Below are 7501 nucleotides of genomic sequence, written 5' to 3' on the forward strand. Positions count from 1 at the left end.
TCACAGAATGGCTGTCACAGCTCCAGCTATATTCAAACATTCAAACAGTTGCCACAACATTCAAAGGGGAAGGGTGGAAAGGGGGACCAAGGAGGAAGGCTTTCTTTTTGCACTGCTCTCATCTTCCAACAAGGAGAGAAATACCCTTAAATTCCTCATGAACACAACCCCTTCACCTCATTAACAAGGACTGGAGAACATGCCCACCTCTACTCTCATTAGCAAGGAGGAAAGCGACTGCCTCAGTTGGCTTAGATCAATCAGGATTCATCCCCTGGGCTGGGCAGATGGACATACCCCTCTGCGGAGGACAGGCCTCTTCACAAGAAGTGGTCCCTGAGGTCCAGCATTGGTGAGATCCATGGCAAGCCCAAGACCCGTGGTCCCGTTGTCAGAGGACCGCTCATATTCAGGGAACTCAGCCCTGCTGCTTCTTCGCCACCCACCTCCCCTGGGGTTCTCCAACCCTGTCCTGTTCCACCACCTCCAAAACCTTTAGAAAAAAAGCACATCTGGGAGACTGTTCTTTTTGTTCCTGAAACTCCACATCCCATCAGATGCCTGGACAGGTACACACTCATGTTCACACACAAATGTAGACCTGTACATAGGTGTGCTCAGGCACACACTAACATGTTTGCACACCCCAAAACATACTGGCCAAAGACACACAAGTACACACATGCGTGCACACACAGATTCAGGCATCTTACGGTGCAGAGCTTCATAGGTGTCCACAGACACACAGGCCTATCCATTAATACAGAGAGATGTACAAATGGTACAACCTCAAACAACACACAAATACACACTGACTCAAAGATTTACGCACATTTACATATACAGATTCACACATACACAGATACACACAGGTATACAAAGAGTGACTCGCTTACACACCCAAATACATATACATGCATGTGCACGTGCATCTCCAGAAATATTTGTACCTTCTCCCTGTGCACCATGTAGAATGACACCTAAAGGAGTATTTCTGTCTCAGTGTGCCCCCCTCATTCTATCCCCACAACCCAAGGCTGTCTGCCTTCTTAATATCCAGTCTCAGGTCTGAACTTCTGCTTCATCAACTCCAGATCCTACCGGGAGCCAAGCATCCTGCCTCGAACAAGGTGGAGAGCAGCAACAGTGCTCTCTCTCTATGTCCCCTGGGTCAGAGAACTCGGGGTGAGGGAGAGAAGGTGAGGTCTGGGGCTGTAGACACAGCATGGGAGCCACATGCTACCAGATACCCTGACTGGCCCCAAGACCCTCCTGCTGGGAGGCACCTCCATCTTGAGAATGTGGCCCCTTTAGGGGTAGGTTGCAGATGGGGGAGAGGGAAGGACAGCCACCCTCCTGGGAATGGAGTGGGGAACAGATCTCACAAGCAGTTGGGGCCTTTCAATTCACCCACAGTGGCTGGAAGAATGGAAAACAGGGGCCAGTATCTGAGGTCAACAAGACAGAGGAATAGAGGAACAGGCTGCCTGCAAGACAAGTAGACAAGACTACTTTCTCCTCCCTCCCACATGCTTATCCAGATGGCATCTCACTGCTCCACCCCAATCCTTGAATCAGCAAGATCAGCTCTGTTTTTGACAGCCACCCACTCCCACCCAACCCCACCCTGCATACTGAACCCAAACAAAACAGGACGGCCAGTTCCCCACCCCCCACCGTATGGGATCTTCCCCCAGAGCTTGGGGGGAGGGGTGGGAATCCCCAAGGCGGGGCTGAGAAGGGTCCTCCGGAGTCCATGCTCCGCCCCCAGGTGGCGCTGCAGCCCAACAGCTCACCAACCCACCCACCCCCTACCCGGAGCCCTACTCCACCACCTTTTACTTTCCTCAAAGCCCCACCCTGCGGGAGTGATGGCTTCCAGGCCTGTCCAAACCCAGGGAGTGCTCCAAAGTGAGCAGTGAAGGAACGAGTCAGGAAATGCTGTGGGAAGTGTGGTTTTATTGCCAGGAGGGACAAGGGGACCAGCCCAGTGTCCAGGGGGCAGACGGGAAGATGTGAAGGCAGGAGGCTTCAAGGCAGGGTCTCCGAGTCAGCGGCTTAGAAGGAGCAGATGAAGGGCAGATGCCTGCTGCAAGGAAATACTCGCCAGTGACCATCAGGGAGTAGAGAGCACAGTGAGGTCAGCTGCCCATCTGAGTGTGGCTTGTGCCCCCCTCCTTCCCTCCTCAGCCACCTCATACCCTGCCTCGCCTGCTGTGGCTGTGATCAGTCAGCCATATGTTGCCTACACATCCCTACCAGCTCATGTTTCTTGAGCTCCCCCACAGCGAAGGAAGCAGGGTGATTGAGTGCTTTCATCTTCACAATGACTCCAAGAGATGGGTGCTAGCTCATCCCCATTTCCCAGATGAGGAAACTGAGGCTTACTGGGGGTAATAACTTGCCTGTGTCTCAGCAGGCCAGTGGCAGAGCCAGGATGTGAACCTCAGCAGTCTTACTCCAGCGCCTATGGTCTTAGCCATTGTACTGTGCTCCCTCACATCCCTCATCCACGCTGTTGAAAGCTGGAGAACTGTCTGTCAGCCATCCCTAATTCCCACATCTTTCCTTCATCCCTCATCCACACTTAAATTCACATCTGCTACTCTCATCTGTCGCCGTCATATCAGAAGTGGGAAAGGACGCCTCCCCACCCCAGGCCAAAAGATGGAAAGCCCGCATCTAGCCCCCACACGGGGTACCCCATCACCTGGTTTTGCTTTGAGGAATCTTCCCTACATCTCAGCCCTTCTCAAAGAGAGGACGTTGGCTGTCCGGTTGTGGGGAGGGTGTGAGTTTGGGGAGGAGTGTTGAGACAGCTCAAAAGGATAGTATGTAAGAGTCCACAGTGACCCCCTTCCCCTTTCCCAGTTCCCCTCACCTCTGCTGCTTAGAGCAAAACAGCCAACTCCCATAGTTCCAAGCTTCTGCAGGGCCCAATTTTTATAATCACAGCGGCTCCCATCAGTCCAGGAACATATCGGTTTCGGGGGCTAGAGAAGGGATAGGCTGCATCAGAGGGCTGACGTCCAGGAAGACACAGATAATCATGGTCTCCAGAGAATGCCCACTGAGCACCAAGCATCCCTTTCTGAACACTCACTATATGTATAATCTCTTCTCACTGTTCACCCGGCTAGAAGCCAGATACCCTAGAGATCCATCCCTGAGTGCAGGCAATGGCATCATCACACAGAGTAGGCTTCTCAAACTTCGTTCTATATACAAATCTCCTGGGGATCTTGTTGAAACGCAGATTCTGATTCAGGAGGTCTGAGGTGCTGCCCAAGATTGTGCATTTCAAGCAAGCTACCAAGGGATGCTGATACTATTGCTTCATGGACCACATTTTAGTAGCAAATATGATGGCACTTATTCATCCACAATCCCAACAGAACAAGGACTCCATTTTAGACATGAGACAACTGAGGCTCAAGGAAGTCATTCAGCTAGTGAGTGACCAAGATGGGCCAAGGTTCCCAAGATGTGAACCTATCTCATGACGCCAGTGGTGTGCTGGTAAGTGTTTAACAACCATCTCTGGGGGAAGGTGAGAAGGCAGAGGGACTAGTAGCAGTTGCCAATTTCCTTGGTGTAAATTCATCCACCATGGGAGATTTCAAGCTACAAGCATGAAGTCATTGAACATGGAGTTGGGAAGAGATGTGCCTAATCACTGATTCTCCAGAGCCAGTAGAAGCCAGCTCCAGCTCATCACCACCTGCCTAACGTCACCTCAGCTGCTGGGATAAGACTGGAGGCCAGCAGGTGTACCCTCGAGGTGATCAGAAAGAACTTCCTGTACCTGGGAGTTGGCCCCTCACTTACCAAGGGCAACAAGTATCATCCAATCCAGGCCTGGCCTTGGGGAATATCCTTGATCATGTGCTGGAGGCGACGGTTTAAGCTGGAGCTGTGTATGGAGACAAGATGGCCTCGGTAGCGCCTCCTGCAGACATTCTGCAGAGAAGAAGAGGTGGTGTAAAGAATTCACTCTCCTTTTGTTCAAGTCCATGAGTCTCCAGCAGACAGCCCTACATCACTTTTCAGTTCATAAAGCGGGGACCTACTTGCCCCCTTCAATCTCATCGCTTCCTCCTTTTACTGTTGTCAGGAACTTCTTGCAGGAAATAATAATAATACTCAGAATCATTATAGCCCCCATTTATTGAGAGTTTACAATGACCCAGGGACTATTCTAAATACTTTCCATGTATTATCTCATTGAAACTTCACCAGAAGTCTAAGAGCTTGGAACTATATGTCTCCATTTTACAAATGAAGATACTGAAGCTCTGAACGGTGAAGTGACTTTCCCAGGTAATTCAGCCATTGACAGGCAGAGCCAGCGTTGAACCCAGGTCTATCTAATACCAAAAACTTTGTCCAAATCAGTGGTTCTCAAAGTGCAGTCCCCAGGCAACAATATCATCATCACCTGGGAATGTGGTATAAATGCAGACTCTTGGGCCCCATCACAGACTTGCTAAATCAGAAATTTTGGGGGAAGGGGCCCAGAAATCTGTTTTTTAACAGATTTAATATCACTAGGAGATTCTGATGCATGTTAGGCTTTGATAACCACTAGTCTAAATGTGTATGGAACAGGAGTTTGAATCCACTCTCTTCTTCTCCATCAGATCCTCCACAGTAGCTTTGCTGCCACTCACCTCAGCATCCCAAAACGTCGTAGGAGTTTGCAGCAAGCGCTAGCTGCGGGTCTTGCACCCAGGAGGGCCAGACAATTGAACTGCATCCTCTTCCCTGGGGCACTGCAAGTCTTCACCTAGGGCAGCTGGGTGCAACTCCACGGCCTGCTCATCCTCAAAGGTGTCTTGATTGGTGGAAGGCTCAGCCTCCTCTCCTTCTGACTGAATCACCTCCTCTGTCAGAGACAACTCCCCCTCTTGCTCCCCTGAACCTTCCACATCATGGATCAGGTCTGTCTGTGTCTCTCGGATGTCCAAATGGGGGTCATCATTCTCTGGGAAGAAGAGGTAACTTGCCATCACATAAGTTCTCCCCTGTTCCAGTGCCGTGGACAGCTCTGATCCAATTCAAGCCTTCCTATGGACGCCACCTGGCACCAAGACTAGAAGGATCGCTGAGGTGTTGGGTGAGGCAAGAACTCGGGTCACATGCACAAATGGATGAGAACCTGACTTCTGGCTGACACCACAGGTGTGTATTTTGGGGGTGGGAGGAAGCACCTGTGAGAAGCCCTTCGCCTACACAAGTGGATGGTTTTCTCTGTGAAGGAGCCCTGATAGAAAGTTCAGGTCACAGTTGTGAGTGCAGAAGAAATCTTAACAGAGATGAGCTGGGTCAACTGAAGAGGGGAGGCTGTGGCCTCGGCCCCACCAGTGCAAAAAGGGTGCAGAAAAGAGGAGAAAAGAGAAATAAAGATGAGACGAGAAGGGGAGGACTTACCCAGATGAAGAGCAGCAACTGTCCCCAGCAGGAGAAGGGGCAGGAGCAGAGGGCGTTTCATATCTACTCAGTCTTGTGAGAGGGACACAGTTCCACTTTTCCTCCCTGAGATGTCCAGTGTGTCTGCACAGCCCCTGTCACACGGCAAAGAAGAAAAGTTTGTTTAACTGGTTTATTAAAGGGCAAACTAGAGAGATTCCTCCTTGTCCAATGAACAGACTCTGTGCTGGAGAATCAGGGAAAGGACATGGGGGTGTCGACGCAACGTGAAAAGTCCCCTTTTTCCTGAGAACTCCATCACTGCTCGCTGGAACAACACTTAGCCCAGACCCTGGAGGAACAGGTCTGCTCAGGAACAAGGCAAATTTCACTCACAGTGGAGAAGAAGAGGGAAGAAGTGTAGCCATTAGGGTCCTAAGGACAGACCTCTGAGGTGTTTGCCAGATAGGGTTCCGCTTCCTCCCAAGCCCTGGACCCCTCCTCCATGGGCAGCCAGGGGAGCAGTCACCTCCTGAGAGTCTTGGGCTCTCCTCTCAGTGTCTCTGGCTGCTGGGCCCCAGAGGCAGCCCTTATACTGGGCTTTGGGGAAGTGGGAAGAGACTCAGGGTGGGGTGCGAGGCATTGGAGCTGATCAGGAGTTCGCTCAATCCTCTCCCCCCGAGCCCTGCTCTCTACTATGACTGCAGGGACCTGCCTCCTGGGGTCTACTGCCATCCACCCTGGAGTGCTCGAGAAGACCCCAGATATCTATAGTGGAGGCAAAGTTGTTATTACTGTCCCTAAAGGGCCCCATCTGAACAATAATCCTTAATCCAAGGATCAACTTCCCTTTGGTCAATATCCCAACAAATGGAGTGGAGAATCCAGGGATCCGGGAGACCATGAGAGGAGGAGGTAGGAGGTGAAGGGAGCCTCAGGCCCCCTTGGCCCTTATCTACAACAAGCACTTTATATGCATCACGTCCTTGAATCTTCACTTTCATCTCTATCCCGTGAGGACATATGATTATCCCTATTTCACAGACATGAAAAGTGAGATTCAAAGAGGGAAAGTGACTGGCTAAGATTTCACTGGAAGCGGGTGAACCAGGATTTCGAAGTCTTTTTGGCGCTGAAACCTCTGTCTCCCTCTCTCCCCCTCCCTCCCTCCTTTCCTCACTCTCATTCTCCCTCTCCCTCCCTTTCTCACCTTGAATGTGTGAAACACCTATGCTCTTTCTTCTGTACAGAGGATCTAGATCAAGATGCACAACCTTTGCACTCTATTTGGAGTCCATTCTCTGTTGTGGGGGGCTGCCCTGTGCATTGTAAGAAGTTTAGCAGCATTTAGTAGCATAGACCAGTGTCTACCTACCAGAGCCCAATAGCACCTCTCCAAGTCATCACTATCAAAAAGGTTTCTGCGTATTTCCAAATCTCCTCTGGGGAGCAAAATGACCCCAGTTGAGGACCACTGATCTAGAATATGCCATTTTGTCCAACTTCAGGTCATATCTTTCCAGCAAGGAGGCAACAGCTCGAATGGAAAGCCTCAGGCAGAGTCATTCAGACATTGGTGGACCACCCTCCCCACCCCACCCCACCGCCCTCCTCCCACCAGACATCTATTATCACAAGGTCAGGACTAGGGACAAGTGAGTGAAGCAAGATTTAAGGATGCAGAAATCAAGCAAACAAAATTTCAATGCAATCTTTCTTAAAAGTCAAAATAAATGCAAAAATATCAAAACTTCCATGAACCAAGCTCCAGCCAAATTCAGTGCAGTCCAAGGAGAGACTAGCAAGTGCTAAGCGGTGACTTTGCTGGATATCACTGCCAAGAGCTAGTGGACTTGTCGGGGTGGAGGACTCAACTCTGTGACCTAATGGTTTTCCTCAGATCCAGCTCAGCCCCCAAGTTCTCAGGGCACCAAGAACAGGTTACCAAAGTGTGAAAAGGCCTGGATTCCTTCTCCTCTGTTCACTCAAGGCACCTACAAATGGAGAAGTATCAGAGAGGTTACTTCTGGGCCTGATTGCAGAATAACCGTCTTGACCGTTATCTCCGCAGCCCCATGGACCAGATCCTCAG

The 7501-nt window shown here is 50.6% G+C and overlaps 1 pseudogene; it reads right to left on the reverse strand.

Moving 5' to 3' along the window:
* Positions 1–3843: 3843 nt before the first annotated feature.
* On the reverse strand, positions 3844–5491 carry LOC124232219 (proteoglycan 3-like; annotated as a pseudogene).
* Between the last annotated feature and the right edge of the window lie 2010 nt (positions 5492–7501).

Source organism: Equus quagga, unplaced genomic scaffold, assembly GCF_021613505.1.
Source record: "Equus quagga isolate Etosha38 unplaced genomic scaffold, UCLA_HA_Equagga_1.0 HiC_scaffold_3392_RagTag, whole genome shotgun sequence".
NCBI classification, from domain to species: domain Eukaryota; kingdom Metazoa; phylum Chordata; class Mammalia; order Perissodactyla; family Equidae; genus Equus; species Equus quagga.